Below are 16,987 nucleotides of genomic sequence, written 5' to 3' on the forward strand. Positions count from 1 at the left end.
GCGAAACTTTCGGGTTTAGAGTCGAACGCTCTACCATTTAACCACGCCGTCCATATAGCGAAATACAAATCTTGCTGGAACATTACTGCTAAGATATTATCTGGGCGTGGTGAAGATAGAGGCTTTAATATCTTCATCCCTGGCCTTCTTTTCGTCGGATTAATTTTTAAACCCTGCTAATGTACAGTCTATTGCAGAACTACTTAGGGCAGCGGAGGATTGAGAAAGGTGGTAGACAAGTATAAGAAGATCAACTGTGGTGCCCCAACGATCTGCAGTAAAGAAACGATATACTGACTAATTGATTGTAGAGCATAAACATTCATATAGGTCTTTAGCCTAGGTAACAAGTTGTAGTGGATAATCATATCAAACATTAACAATAAAACATAAGTACCTTATATAAAACAATATTGCTCATTGTTGAGTATAGCTACTTTCAGACAACCGTATCCATTTGTTATCAAAACATTGATATAGGTCTTTAGCCGAGTTAACTAGTAATAGTGGATACTCATAATGAAACAACAATACAAAAATAAGTACCCTACACTTAAACATTTTTTGCTCACTGTTGTGCATTGCTAATTTCAGACAACCGTATCCATTTGTTATCAAAATAATCTGCAGCCGACATTAAAAAAAAATAGTTCGCTATTACGCAGAGGACCCAATTTATGACGTAGTTGTCAACTAATCCGCGACAACATTTCAGTTACCTCACCGCACGCGAGAAATTCATCCGCCGTGTTTACCCACCCAGCGTCAGGTGACGTGTTAAAAGCTTTCAGGACCCCGGCTCAACCCAGGGGCCAATAGGAAGCACCGTCAGGTAGGTAACAGGTAGGTATCAGGTAGGTAACAAATAGACGCCATTGACCCGATCGGACGCCTGTTTTTTCCTGTCTGGGTTCTAGGATCAGCAGAGTGGGGTTCGGGCGGCGGACTCGCTTGGAATAGATGGAGCTTGTCTATTGGGATAATTTAAACATTAGCTGCACTCTTGTTAACTCCCTTGTTTTTTGTTTTTTATCCTCGTGGGTTATCGTTACTCGGTAATTTGCATGCCAAAAATTTGCGTACAAATTACAAAAATAAAATTTTAAAAATGTGTGCAAATTTAAGAAAAAAATGCGTACAAATTAGTTGCATGAGGTTATGTCGCCGTTGTAATTTTTCCCAACGTGAGCACAATAAAAAAAATCTCAAAATTTGTTTTCACTTATTTTCATAGAAAACAATCAAGCATGGGTTACAATAGAGGTGATGAAGGGACGCCTGCTTGCTCGCCTCACAGGCAAAATAGCGAGGGGGTAGTTCTGGAACTTATTAGTTCAATATAGCGAGGGGGTAGTTCTGGAACTTATTAGTTCAATATAGCGAGGGGGTAGTTCTGGAACTTATTAGTTCCATATAGTAAGGGGGTAATTCTGGAACTTATTAGTTCCATATCGCGAGGGGGTAGTCCTGGAACTTATTAGTTCCATATAGCGAGGGGGTAGTCCTGAAAATTATTAGTTCAATATAGTGAGGGGGTAATTCCGGAACTTATTAGTTCCATATCGCGAGGGGGTAATTCGGGAACTTATTAGTTCCAGATAGCGAGGGGGTAGTTCTGGAACTTATTAGTTCCATATAGCGAGGGGGTAGTTCTGGAACTTATTAGTTCCATATAGCGAGGGGGTAGTTCTGGAACTTATTAGTTCCGTATAGCGAGGGGGTAGTCCTGGAACTTATAGTGAGGGGGTAGTCCTGGAACTTATTAGTTCCATATAGTGAGGGGGTAATTCTGGAACTTATTAGTTCCATATAGTAAGGGGGTAATTCTGGAACTTATTAGTTCCATATAGCGAGGGGTAGTCCTGGATCTTATTAGTTCCATATAGCGAGGGGGTAGTTCTGGAACTTATTAGTTCCATATAGCGAGGGGGTAGTCCTGGAACTTATTGGTTCCATATAGTGAGGGGGTAATTCTGGAACGTATTAGTTCCATATAGCGAGGGGGTAGTCCTGGAACTTATAGCGAGGGTGTATTTCTGGAACTTATTAGTTCCATATAGCGAGGGGCTAGTTCTGGAACTTATTAGTTCCATATAGTGAGGGGGTAATTCTGGAACTTATTAGTTCCATAAAAACTTAGTAAAGCAAAGTGTTTTCCCTGATCTGGTAACCCATTTGCGTAGATGAAGTAGTTTTTTTTTTTCAGATTAAACATATCGTTTTTAAAATATTTTTTTAAAGTAGCATTTTTAGCCAACTCGATTTAATCCGACTACTGCCCGGTACCAATAAGAGCTGAGTGGACACAAACATGAACATGACATCAGAGAACAGAGTTCCATTTGTACCACTCGACCACCGAACAAGCAGCACCTAATCTCTGTATCGCATAGTTTACAAGACTTTATAGGAGTTTGTTAACATTATCTGACGTGTCAAGATGCTCAAATCTCGCTCACGTCAGTAAGGACTTGTGTTATAACGCGATACTTTGTTTTATAATGCAATGGACGTGCTAAATTAAATAAACAGAGGAACTATTGTACATCACACTACAGTGGGGGATGCTCTTATTTATTGAAATAGGAATACATATGCTGCCATTTTAAATTTGTGTTTAAGTGTTAAAGGTTTTATAAAAAACTGTAGCTCGTTTCTGTTTTCTAGTGAAGTATAGACGCCTATGATGCGGACACACCCATTCACACTCGTACTATCACAATTGTAAGCTTACTGACTTAGTTGACTGGATTGGTTAGTTTGCCTAATGGACACATGAGCAAATAGACAGTGAGCTTTAGTAACAACATCTCATTACGATAAAAAAACTGAGACTGTATTAGTCAAAGTCAGGTTTTTTTTTCAGATTCGTTTTGTCCAAGAAGAAATGGGGGAGGGGGCATTTGAAATCTCTGTGTTTATTAATGAATTAAAAATGTGTGTATTTCGTTCTGGGGGGGGGGGGGGCGCTGGTATGATGGGCGTAATCATGGGGAGGAGGAAGGGGATGCCTAAAAACATTGCTTACACCAAAAAGATGAATATATTGACCACACCCAACAGAAACGAACATTATTATTTCTCATTAATACTGATCTGGCTATGGTTTCATTGAAAAGGAAATTATTCAATAATCTGTCAAGTTTTCAATTGCAATGCTTCTAAAATTGAACTCCGACTTCCAATGTCATAGACTCTTCCGGGAAATTATATAACGCAATAACATTCATGGCTTAATTTAAGAAACAGCGCATGCGTGACCTTTCCTGTCACGAAGGTCATCCGTTTCCATCCGCGGACCTTCTACGTCACACCAACTACGTCACGACACATCCGGTCTGTCAGTAGCTGGATGTTGTCAGTGTCATTATTTCTGGTCTGTCTCCCCTGACAAAGCACTCGGTTTTGATTGGATAACATCGACCATTAGCATGGACCGGCAGAAAGCATTCATTACCTCCCTGCTCAGCCTAAGCCGCCTGGTATTAGCCCCAGCTTTGATCTACAGTGTGTGTTTTGTTTCGACTGGTTCGGTGTGGTTGTGTGGGGTGTGTATCGTTTGTGTGTGGGAGGTGTGGGGTGAGTTGGTAGAGGAGAAGTGTGTGTGTGATTGTATGTGTGTGTGTGTTTGTGTGTGTGTAGGTGTAAGCAAATAGGGATGTATGCTTTAATAACCAATAATGTTTTTTCTTTAACATTTCTAAATTGTGTAGAACTCCCGTTTTTTTATTCTTTGATCCATTAGACAGATGAAGTAGAGTTCTTTTGTTTCTTGACTTCGGCATATGAAGAATTAGATCAGCACTTTAACCAACCGCTTTTACTTTCCCCACCGTGAGTCAGTTACCCATCAAAGCTGGTTGGACGCAGTGACGTCTTACTGCCCCGCATACGGACTGAGATCCGAACTCGAGAACTACGGGCTAGAAGCCGTGCGCTCTACCGTTCGACCGACCGTCTTTAAATTACGTGTTATCATAAAAATCAACAAAGTAGGTTTATGGTAGCATACACATACACACACACGAACACGCACACACACACGAACACGCACACACACACATACACACATACACACACACGCACACGGAGCTATCTATCCAGTTTAGAGCATTGAAATTCAGCCACGCTATATACTATACATATTGTATATATCTCAAGCTCAGTATCTTTGTCTGGTTAGATTACAATGTAAATACATTGAAGCATTGACATTCATAACAAGAATAGGATCATTCTTGTAATTAAATGTCTTAACATGTATACTTTAAAAAAAAAATTAAATATCTTAATAGGAAAATACAAATTAATTATTAACGGTTTTCCTACTATCGTTTACAATTTACACCTTCCAAAGAGATTCGCTTTAACTTGCCGAATAGTATTGAAAAGTTTTAGATCTCTAAAAAAAAAACATATGCACCAACTAACTACCGTTTAAAATCTTTACGACGGCCTTTATTCTTGTTGTAATATTTATTTAAAAGGCTGAGATACGTACATTATTATCAGAGTTTCTTTCCAGACATCTCTCCGTGGGGGGGGGGGGGGGGGGGGGGTAGAAGGGGGAGGGTAGAAGGGGGGGGTGGTAGAAGGGGGGGGGGGTAGAGGGGGGGGCGGTAGACTTTCTTCGGGGGGAGCTCCCAAACGAAACGGAATTTATATAGAAAACATTAATGTACTTTTACCAGTGCCCATCCCCCTCCTCAGGAGAAAAAAAACAAAAAAAAAACACTAATTATTATATACACACAAATATTGTTTAATAACATACAGGATAATTAAAAGAAAAATACTGTATTTGCCTTAAAAATCAGCCGACTTGAGCAATACTGAATATACTGGTGGAGGTGTAGCCCCAGTGTGGGCTGGAGGAGATGAGCTTCACTTTTTTCACTCATTGTTAACGCTAAGCTCTTTCGGCCACTTTATTTCACGTACCACTCTATCTCTAAATTTAACGGAACTTTAACTTCACCGAACATAATTGAGCCTAAATGCTAATTTCTCTTATTTTCGCCACTGTTTTTCTCTTCTCTGGTCTTTGATATTTATCGCCACGATTTCGTCACTTTCCCCCACATTACCACGCAGGCAGTTAACATAAATCTGCCTAAGCAGGGTTTTTTTCCCTCCTTTCCAGGTTATTTGGGCAGTGAGTTAGGTAAGTGTCATTAAAAAGCTACGATGCACATTTTTCGGGGTGCTTTTTCCCCACGAACTGTTAAATCTGCTAATCCGTTTATTATTTGTATCTTAAATTACGCTCGTATATCACATCTAATTTTAGCTCGCTGGACAGTTCGTATCTCAAAATTCTCGTATGTCTTGCGACTCGTATGTCGAGCTACCAGTATAGGCCTATATATATATATATATATATATATATATATATATATATATATATATATATATATATATATATATATATATATAAAGTCTACAAGTAAATGTCGTTTCCATTAAGGAAGTCTAGACTTGAAGTGATGTAGCTGTATAATTATTTTGAAAAAAAAGAAACTACAATCAGCTCGTACAATTTTAGATATTAAAATTTAAGATAATGATGTTGTCTATCTAATCAAAACAATCCAATGGAAAATTTCTGCTTGAAACTTGGAGGTGGCGCGGGGTGGGGGAGTGGGATATCAATAGGACACAGTGAAATTTTGGAAATTTTAAGAACTAAATTCAGCAAAAAACATTTGTTGTGATTCATCTTGTACAGGTAATTACAATCACACATTTGAATTATCACCATAATTTTAAATTAAATATATTTCTGATTCTAATACTCATTAACAAGAAACAATTTTACCTTAAGCTGGTAAATATTTGTCCAACCGATGTTTCTATAGGTCAGTTCACAGTAATAAATCACATTAGAATTCAAGCCGATGTTTCTGTAGGGCAGTTCAGGTTTCCTGATAGAAGATGCTATAGTTACATGGATCACTTTGGTTACTAGACAGCTAGTCATTCACTAAATACCAACTAGTTACACTAAGGGTTATGTCGTAAAACTAAATCCCACTGAATGTAGTTGTAACATTGGTAAGGTGGTTGACGTCTAAGTTCATTCAATCACTTTTTTTATTGGCCTGTATGGTTTAATATTTAAATTTTAATTGCTTTATTTAGACAATGTTTAACTGTTAACGTACTACTACTAATTGTTTTTTTATGATCAAATCTTTTAAAGTTTAAAAATAATAATTTTAAAAAAGTATTATTTTTTTTAGAGATACACTCCATACAGGGTAAATAACTCCAAATTAAAATACGAATATTCTGTACGAACTTTCTATAAACTCAAACATTGCGTACTGTATCCAACTGTAAGTTGGTATTTATTTTTCTTTTCGGTTTTTTTTTCTCTCTCCAGCCCTCCTGTCGTTAAAGTTCAGGAATTGTGATGCCAGAGCTGGCAGAGAGCGAGGCAGTCCAGGCGAGCCGCGCAATCCCATTGGACGTTCCATTCACCGAGTTATTTTTTCAAAGACTGAATGAGCGCTCAGTCGAGGGCTAGACTTGATTTTGTTCTGTTATCTAATGTAGGTTTCTCACAGATGCGGAGAAAATAAATTTTAAAATAAAAATGAAGTAAAATGAAGAGTCAAAACTTAACTGTTAATATATATATATATATATATATATATATATATATATATATATATATATATATATATATATATATATATATATATGTGTGTGTGTGTGTGTGTATATACATATATATATATATATATATATATATATATATATATATATATATATATATATATATATATATATATGTGTGTGTGTGTATATATACATATATATATATATATATATATATATATATATATATATATATATATATATATATATATATATATATATATATATATATATATATATATATATATGGGTCCATTCTACATACACGTTTAATGGATAAATAGATATGTATAGGCTTACAACTGCGAATGATGGATTAAGGATATAGTATTACAAAAAATGCATCTGAATTAACTCATCGCATTGTTTCATCTTCGTTAATTGGGTTTGACGCAATCGTGGTCACAGAAGAAAGTGTAAAAATCTAGGTTGCATTTGCCGGAGGCCGATTCAAGCTTTTAGATTACATTTCTAATTGATTCCTTTGAAGATCTGTTTATACCGCCTCGTTGTCCGATTTTTGTCCTTGTGAAATGGGTTTCGGTCGTTCAGATTGTGTGTGCGGTTGTGTGTGTGGGGGGGGGGGGGGAGGGGATAGCAGGGCGTGCTGTAGCCATATTGTTGTTAGAAGACTCGTTTCGTTAATTAAACAAAGTTTTAGAACAAAGATTGCGTGTAAAATGAGAAATTTTAATCATGCTTTTGACATCACAGGTTATGAAAGCTGGGGATGAATGAATGATTTTTTTTTATTTCGTAATTTAAGAATTGATTAAAAGAATGTGATTATTCAAGATCAATGTAAGAATATTTTTGTAAATTCTTATGAAATATTATTAAAATTGGTCTTTAAATATTTTAATTTGAAAAAAAAAAACGCAAATAATTATCATAAATTAAATTTTAAACTTGAAAAAACATACACATATAATGTACGATGTAAAATTTCACAGCCATATTAAAGTTTGTGGAGTAGCTTAAGAGATGCAATGAACGTTTGCATAAATTTGAATACGTTTATAAAATTACATGAACAGTTGAACTTCTTGAAGTCGGTACGTTTCATAACAGTAAAAAAAAAGTAATTCGACTATTTGTAAATGAATATTTTTGAAGTTGCTAAAATGTTTTTTTATATTTTATCAAGGCATCTTATAATGGCATAAATCAAAAAAAAATGAAAGCGACGTAGGAAGTAGAAATACTAGACTGAAAAATTAACTGAATTAGATAGCATACTTTTAAAAAAACAAAAGAGACATGTTTATATTAACATAGAACCAAAATGAACCACAGAGAACTATGTACAGGCAGATATCATGAACATAATAGAAATAGCCCTCCAAACACTTTATTATCTCTATAAAACAGCATTTTAAATACAAAATAGCTTATAGTACGAACATGTAAATAATGAATGAACTGCATTTATTGTGTTTTTGCTCAAACTATTATTTAATTATATCCTTAATAACTGTTTGTGTGCCAGTTTGGTGTAACATTTAAAATTCGGATAACGAAATAACAATTTCTGCTTTGAAATATAAAAACGTTCAATATTATTTTCTAGAATATACAAAACATATATTACCATTGTCACACCAACCAGCTACATATAGTCAACAGATGAAGCTGTTTGATTATTTTGTTAGGTCTAACGACTAAACCGTTGCAGACAAGAATTTCGCAACAGCTGATTATGGGCTTTGTTTTCAGTTTGAGATTTAGAGATGATGAATAGTTAAACTTAATGTAATATAAATCCAACAAAGTACGTACTGTTTCAACGTAAAGAGACGTTGAAACAGTATCAACTATGGAGAAAAGATTTCCTACTAAATGAAATGCTTGCTAATACTCACAATTTAGCGAGGCATCGAATGTCATGACTGAAAAAGTAGTCTATTCAAAACAGTTTTCTAGGCCAATAACCTCATATGATGCTGGAAACGACAGTAAACTACTAGAATAAATGAGAACTTTACTATCCAGCCCAACCACCGATTCCCCCTAACCCATTCCCCCCCCCCCCACCACCATCAACTGACTCACACTTAACCTCCCCTACCCCCACTTTTGCCAGTTTTACGAACATCAAGGCCAGGATTGATCAAACGACCTGGGTAAAGACGGAATCGAAAATCACAGCTTCACTCCTTTCCTCCGTCACCCTCCCCACCTCCGTCATTCACAAACAGTCATGAATTTTGAATTAATGAGAAAAGAATGCTATTGAGGAATGAACGACAACTCCAATCAACTCATGTAAACAACATAGCGACGCTGGCTTATCTAAGGGAGATAACTAGATATATTTTTCTCAACTAGATCTTCCACTTTCCTATAGGAGTAAAAGTTTTCTTTAGAAATACGAGCCTGCTAGTCTCGAAGATTTATCTCATCGTTATATCCTGGGGGTCGGTGGTGAAAACTGATACGTCGAGGTCAAAGCTATTATTTTAAACATCACGTGGTTTCCATTCATTATCTCCCTTTTGAGTCCTAGTGACTGTGTTATTTCCCTTTACCGCACCTCTCACCCCAACCCACTTACACTACACAGAACTTAATTTTTTAGATCATTCTCTCAGTGAGGGAAAAATGGGTTTAATAATGCGAATAACATGCCGGCAGATTCCCCTATCAACAATCCCCCCCCCCCCCCATCTTTTTAAACGAACACGTGATAGATGTTTACACATGATCACGTGACCTCGTCTAACATGATACGTCCGTCATTAGTACGCCGTCCAGCACAAGACGTTTCCCCTCCAAGGTCGAGCAGCTCCACATGAGGGTCGTGTAACGGAACAATGGAATCCAGGGCTGACCTTGACCCCCAGCTGATTGACAGGGGTTAGAGTTGTTATGGCAACACCAGGGGTTCTAGACGTGTCACAAGACGCACCCTGTAAGATTACATCCGTTTTATCTAGGCTTTTGGTAAACACAAACCAAGAACAAACGAAGAAGCATCTTCGTTAAAAAAAGTATTAAAACTTCTATTCTAATATTGGATACCATACACCCGTGGTTCTTAACCTATGTTCGATCGAACCCCAGGGGTTCGGCGAAGGTTAAGACACACACTCGACTCATATGATTGAAGATCGGATTTTGTCAATGCGTACGATAGAACTATTAAAAATGGTTCGCTAAATGAGCGTATAAAACTGGTGGGGTTCGGTATCTCTAAAAACGTTAAGAACTACTGGAAGAAACTCTGAATATTGTGGTTAAAGCTAGTTACTGTTTAAGGAAGGCGGTTAGGCTTAATTAAAACAGAGGTTAAAATGCTATTTGACTAAAGATTTTTGGTTCAGATTAAGGCTCGGACTGAATTAAAGTTTTTTGGATAATGTTTTGTTAAGTTACAGCTGGGTTATGGTTTAAATATTGTTTTAAGGTAAAGCAGGATGGTTTATGTTTAAGTAAGGGCTAAACTTAGGCTAAACTTAACACTTTACATATGTAGAAACCATGTCATTTTATACCTGCATAAAAACCGCAACATATACCTGTTGTACACATTCCTGTAAAATACCTAAACATACACCTGGAAACTACTTTTCTAGTCTTGCTGTGCAGTTCTTTTCTCTCGCCGCTACTAAAGTCATCATACATCCCTTATTAATCAAGTTCTCTAGAGAGAAAAAACAACAGCCATAAACATTCTTTTCATACAGCAGTTTGTGTACTGACGTTTAGACATGCTGTCTTCGTCAGTAAAACAACGTGTTAAACTGGATACAAATTATATCTACGCCAACACACGAAACTAACGGGTATATTCCAAAGTAGTAGACTATATTTTGATTACACTGCTTGATATAATTTTAAAGTTGGCCGCGAAATGTTCGCAGAAAATAAATATAAACTGTTTGGGTTATTTAAAGAGCGGTCATCTCAGAACAAATATCTCCACGCATTTGTTCTAGTGTCGTCTGCTTCATGGCGCCGGTGGGTCTGACGTTGATGACCCAGTAAACGTAACGACCCCCTGACGTGACGTCACGACCCCCCTGACGCGACGTCACGACCCCCTGACGTTAAGCTCAGTTTTTATTTCCCGACATCCGCTGGCATCACTGGGGGGGGGGGGGGGGGAGGAGGGAGGTCGCTGTGTTAGGCCAGTCCGTGTCCGCCCAGCAAAAAAATGGAACCATCACAAGCGAGGAACATGTTCCCAACTCAACGACGTAGACTCCTACCTTGACACCTACCTACACCACCATCTACACCTGCAGACGTCGGTCTAGTGTTGGGAAGTTAACGTTTAAAACGAAACCACTATCGCTTAAAGCAGTAAAAAATACAATTTAAAAATGGGTAAATTGATGAAGTTTTGTTTACGATTATAACCCTAACTTTCTAATTACAGTGTTTCAAAAAGACCGATATTTCCACGTAGCATCTAAAAATTCAGGCCTCATATAAACTGGCACTTGACATGTTCTTCTAGATCTATGTCTTTAATTTATAAAGATGGACACATTCTAGCTCATGTTTACGGATATTACAACCAACAAACCAACACATCACCATAAATATCACTACCTCCATTACAATCAACAAACCAACACATTACCATAAATATCACTACCTCCATTACAATCAACAAACCAACACATTACCATAAATATCACTACCTCCATTACAATCAACAAACCAACACATTACCATAAATATCACTACCTCCATTACAATCAACAAACCAACACATTACCATAAATATCACTACCTCCATTACAACCAACAAACCAACACATCACCATAAATATCACTACCTCCATTACAATCAACAAACCAACACATTACCATAAATATCACTACCTCCATTACAATCAACAAACCAACACATTACCATAAATATCACTACCTCCATTACAATCAACAAACCAACACATTACCATAAATATCACTACCTCCATTACAATCAACAAACCAACACATTACCATAAATATCACTACCTCCATTACAATCAACAAACCAACACATCACCATAAATATCACTACCTCCATTACAATCAACAAACCAACACATTACCATAAATATCACTACCTCCATTACAATCAACAAACCAACACATTACCATAAATATCACTACCTCCATTACAATCAACAAACCAACACATTACCATAAATATCACTACCTCCATTACAATCAACAAACCAACACATTACCATAAATATCACTACCTCCATTACAATCAACAAACCAACACATTACCATAAATATCACTACCTCCATTACAATCAACAAACCAACACATTACCATAAATATCACTACCTCCATTACAATCAACAAACCAACACATTACCATAAATATCACTACCTCCATTACAATCAACAAACCAACACATTACCATAAATATCACTACCTCCATTACAATCAACAAACCAACACATTACCATAAATATCACTACCTCCATTACAATCAACAAACCAACACATTACCATAAATATCACTACCTCCATTACAATCAACAAACCAACACATTACCATAAATATCACTACCTCCATTACAATCAACAAACCAACACATTACCATAAATATCACTACCTCCATTACAATCAACAAACCAACACATTACCATAAATATCACTACCTCATATTAAAATCCACTATACTAGCCATCACCAGAGTTTCTTTCAGGCATTTCTTCGGGGAGCATTATCCACCACCCTCCCCTAAAGTAAAAATGTCTGACAGAAACACCATATCTTACCACAAACATCCCTACCATCGAACCAATCCCCACCAATTTTCCTTTTGTGATGTGTAACAATCTCACAACACATTTCTAAGTCCAGCTATTGAAAATAAAATAATGATTTATGCCCCTTTACATGTGCAAAAAATGATTTCATTCGATCGTTGATTACTTCATTTTTGCTTGATTAAAAAAATTCTAGAAAGATCGGCCTTTAAAAACTGTAATTATCTAGAATTCGATTTATCAATGGGCAGCGGGAATTTATAATCTTAAAAAAAAAAAGATTTATAAATACATGCTTATCATGGCGATTGTTGAGACTTTAAATACAGTGAGCGGAGAGGGTGGTAGATCGGAGAGAGGGGGAGATCGGAGGGAGAGATCGGAGGGAGAGATCGGAGAGAGGGGGAGATCGGAGGGAGAGATCGGAGGGAGAGATCGGAGAGAGGGGGAGATCGGAGGGAGAGATCGGAGGGAGAGATCGGAGAGAGGGGGAGATCGGAGGGAGAGATCGGAGGGAGAGATCGGAGAGAGGGGGAGATCGGAGGGAGAGATCGGAGAGGGTGGTAGGTTGGAGAGAGTGAGAGATCGGAGGGAGAGATCGGAGGGAGAGATCGGAGAGAGGAGAGAGTGGAGAGATGAGAGAGGGCAGATATACAGGAGGAGAGATAAACATGCCTACCTAAAGTAAGATTTATTTTTATTTTAAAAAGCATGAAAATGTAAAATTCTTAAATAATTAAAATAATTAATAAAAAAAAATCTTTTAGCGAAGAGACTTAATGAAGTTAAGTAAATACATAAAGTTATCACAACTAAACAAAACATAATCCTCAGTATTTTCAATTTCTCAAGACAATCTTTCTTAAAATTTTTTATTTAAACAATTGTTTAAAACAATATTCGTTTGTTCATTCAATTGAAATAACGAACTGTAAAGTATATTTAACGCATTAGTTCCAATGTGTTGGCAGAAAAAAGATAAGATAGGCGTTAGTATGATGTTAAACCAGTTCTACGATAAGAAAGCTAGTGGTGATCTTAGGCTAGTCTTTACTAGATAGATAGGCCTATATAAGGGCTAACATAACAGAATGATGTGGCTTTACGTAAGTGTAAAGAAATTCTACTTGTTAAAAACGGGCATCTCGCATAATAGTTGGAGTAAAAATAAACTATTTAACAGAAAAAAAAAGTCTAGACGGGTAATTTACGATGTTGAAATCGCCGTGATAAATCTAGGAGTTTTGAGGGGAATTTGAGGAAAGAGTTCCTTCCATGGCTCGTCCGGGGGGGGGGGGGGGGGAATGCCCAGAAATATAATTTATATAGAATTTTTTTACCAGTGTCGCCCCCTCCCCCCTCCAGAAAATTTAGTCCGTGTGAGGTTTTAAAATGTATGGGAGACACGATAACTTTAGACTTGAGTGAGGGTTGGAACAAAATTTCAGCCTATATTGAAGAGATGAACCATGGTGTGGGAGGTGTGTGAGGTGTAGAAGGTTTGTGGATGGAGTGAAAGTTGTGGAGAAGATTTAGGGAGGTGTGGGGATAGTGTGGAAGGTGTGTGGGGGGAGTGGGAGATGTGATGGAGGTGTGGGAGGTTTGGAGGAGGTGTAGGGGAGGCTGGAGAAGTGTGGGAGGTGTGGGGAATGTGTGGGAGGTGGGGGGAGGTGTGGGAGATGTGGGATGTGTGTGGGGGGTGTGAGAGGTGTGGAGGAGGTGGGAGAGTTATTTTAGTTGAGAAAGAAAAGAGGAGACTGGAGTTTACTTGGAAACAGTGTGGGAGGTGTGTTTGAAAGTTTGGGGTGGTGGAGGTGTGAGGTGCTGAACATGTGTGAAAGATGCATGCCAGAGGTGTGGTGGGCTGTGGAAGAGGAGAAAAGTGGGATTTAACATTTTGGTGGGGAGGTGGAAATTGTGGAAATGGTATTGGATTTGAGTGAGTTCGATGTTTTAGTAGTTTAGACTTAGAGGGTACGGCGCTCTGAGGAATGAAATCATAAGAGTCAATCGTAGGAAACGGGCGTGAGTGAGATAAAAGTTGTGTGGAGATCTGTGGGAAAGCAAAATGTGTGGAAAGAATAATTGTATGACAATAGATAGAATGGAGGAAGTTCAAGAAAGAGATTTTGACACGGTACAATTAACATTATCTTGTCAACTGCATGGGTGAAAATTTAAAAAAAATATATTTTGGTTTCTAAAGTTCGTGTGCTCTGTTGCATAGAAAAGTAGGTCAGCAGAACTATGAGTCATTGATAAAAGTAGGTCAGCAGTACAATGAGTCATGTGACTTATCTTTTGTTCACGTGATACCGGCTCTAACTTTCTCAGATACCAGACGGCCTTGCTAGTTCTAGAATGTTCTATACAATATTTGTTTTAACGAGGCTATAGAATGTTCAATACATAATCAACAAAGAACACCTTTGCTATTATTTTTTTTTTTTTTGAAATAACACCAAATGAACATGATAATGCGCGCATAATAATTCGAAATAATAGTAGGAAAGCTACTAATTTCAGAAGATTTTAATTAATTCATAAAAAATTAATTAGTTATCAAATGAAGTCAAATTTGTTTGTCAGATTGCATTGTCTTCAAGTCTTTGCCCGCGTGCCAAGTTTCAAATGAATCGGTCCGTTAGAATTGCTCGAAATTTCGCTCGGCAGTTTCAATCTATACGACATAGAGACAAAAGCACGACAGACAAGGACAGGAAGCAAGTTAAATAAAAGCTTGTAATAAAAAAAGATAAGTTTTTCCTACACGAGCTAATCTTTCTAGTTCTAGAATGTTCTATAGATCATACAAAACTACCGCTTGAACACTTAGTAAGGACACCTGAACGTCATTAGTTGTATCAGGTGCTCAGGTCCCATCCGTCAATCTAACTAGGTCACGTGATGACCTTTTGTTACCATCTGGACTGGGATCAGCGGTTCAAAACTTATGGACAAGTACTTCGTGCTAACAACTTTAATAAAATTGTTAAACTTGCTTATCTATAAATACATCAATAGTTGACAAATACTCAATCAAGTATTCACCAGAAAATGGAAAATGCAGTCAACAATTTATTTTGTAGTATTGAAGAGCAGCTGATGGAGAAAAAAATAAAGTATTTTCCTAACCGTGACCTTCCTTATTCCAGCTAGGAGATTATGTTTCTGGTAGAGATATCTGTTGTTTTCCTGAGACGGTGATGGTGTTGGTTTTCTGGCACTATATGGCAGACGAGTGGTCTAGTAGACAGTATTGTTGGGTGAAGTAAGACACAGCGATATTTGTTACATAGCGGGTGCATACAGTTTTAGCAAAGGCAAACGATAGTTGACTTCACTAAAATAAACCGGGAGTGATCTCACCTAAAATTTCTCGAATATTCTTATATAAAACAACAGGGGATGGGAACTCGGGATATAGTTATGATTTTTAATCCATTTTAAATACTTAAACTTTTTAAAATAGAATAGAATCTCATAGAAAAAAGAATTGCGCACCAAGCGAACGCCGAATAAAGATGTGTATAATAGTGCGGAATATTATTAGTACTTTATAAATTCACATGCGTTTTTTGAGAAATCGGAAAGAGTGAAAATTACTACTTGCGGTAAAAGGAAATTACTCAAAATTTGATAGAAGGTAGAGAATTATATCTTTTTACTTACATGTAAAATTTCATTTATCTATCTGAAATAGTACACAAGTTATAGGCTTTTAAAAAATTCAAAGTAGAAAAAGAACCACTTCCGGTTATCGGAAATCGCTCAAAAGTTGATCAGGATCTACGATTTTGATAAAATACTTATATATGAAACGGTGCTCAAGTTATCGTGTTTACACACAGACAGACACACACACAGACAGACACACAGACATACGGACAAGATTGCAAAATTATGTTTTTCCGTATCAGTGAGGTGTAAAACGTCGAGATTTGTAAAAATCTCGATTTTTTTGCACGATTACCAGACTTTCTCTATATTTCTCATATACGAGAAAGTAAAAAAAAGTGGCTCCTTTGAAAGGGTGTGTATATTCTAGGGAGGTTTCAACTCCACGCTTTAGTGAGCTATGAAGCCGAGTCAATTGCCAAGGAAAGTATATACTCACACATATATATATATACATGGTTATCTAAATTATCTCTGTGTACTGTTTTTTTTTAAATTGTTTCTATTATACATTTGAGTAGTAAACTGTAAAGCAGTGCATGTAACGTCAGACTGATATACTCTTACCAAGTCAGCACATTCAGCACATTTTAAAATCATCTGATCCACATTTACGTTTTTTTAAATCACTAAAAAACCTGAGGGTTTGTTTTTTTTTGAGGACAGTCGTCAGTCTATCAGAGGTCAACAACCTAGTTGGTTTTACAGTTCAACTCTAATTGCCAAGTAGTTGATTCTTTTGTCAGAGTAGGCAGTACAAGCACACCAGATAAATGAGGGCACAATACCGATTTAATAGTGTGAGAAAAAACTATCGAGTATGTGTTCATTTATATTGGAATTGAACAACTATGTCTTACACGCAAACCCCCATTTTTTATACAACAATGATCCATTGTGGACTATACCAAACAAATTGT

This window comes from Physella acuta, unplaced genomic scaffold (assembly GCF_028476545.2).
Source record: "Physella acuta isolate Inbredline_101_S28 unplaced genomic scaffold, ASM2847654v3 ptg000137l, whole genome shotgun sequence".
NCBI classification, from domain to species: domain Eukaryota; kingdom Metazoa; phylum Mollusca; class Gastropoda; family Physidae; genus Physella; species Physella acuta.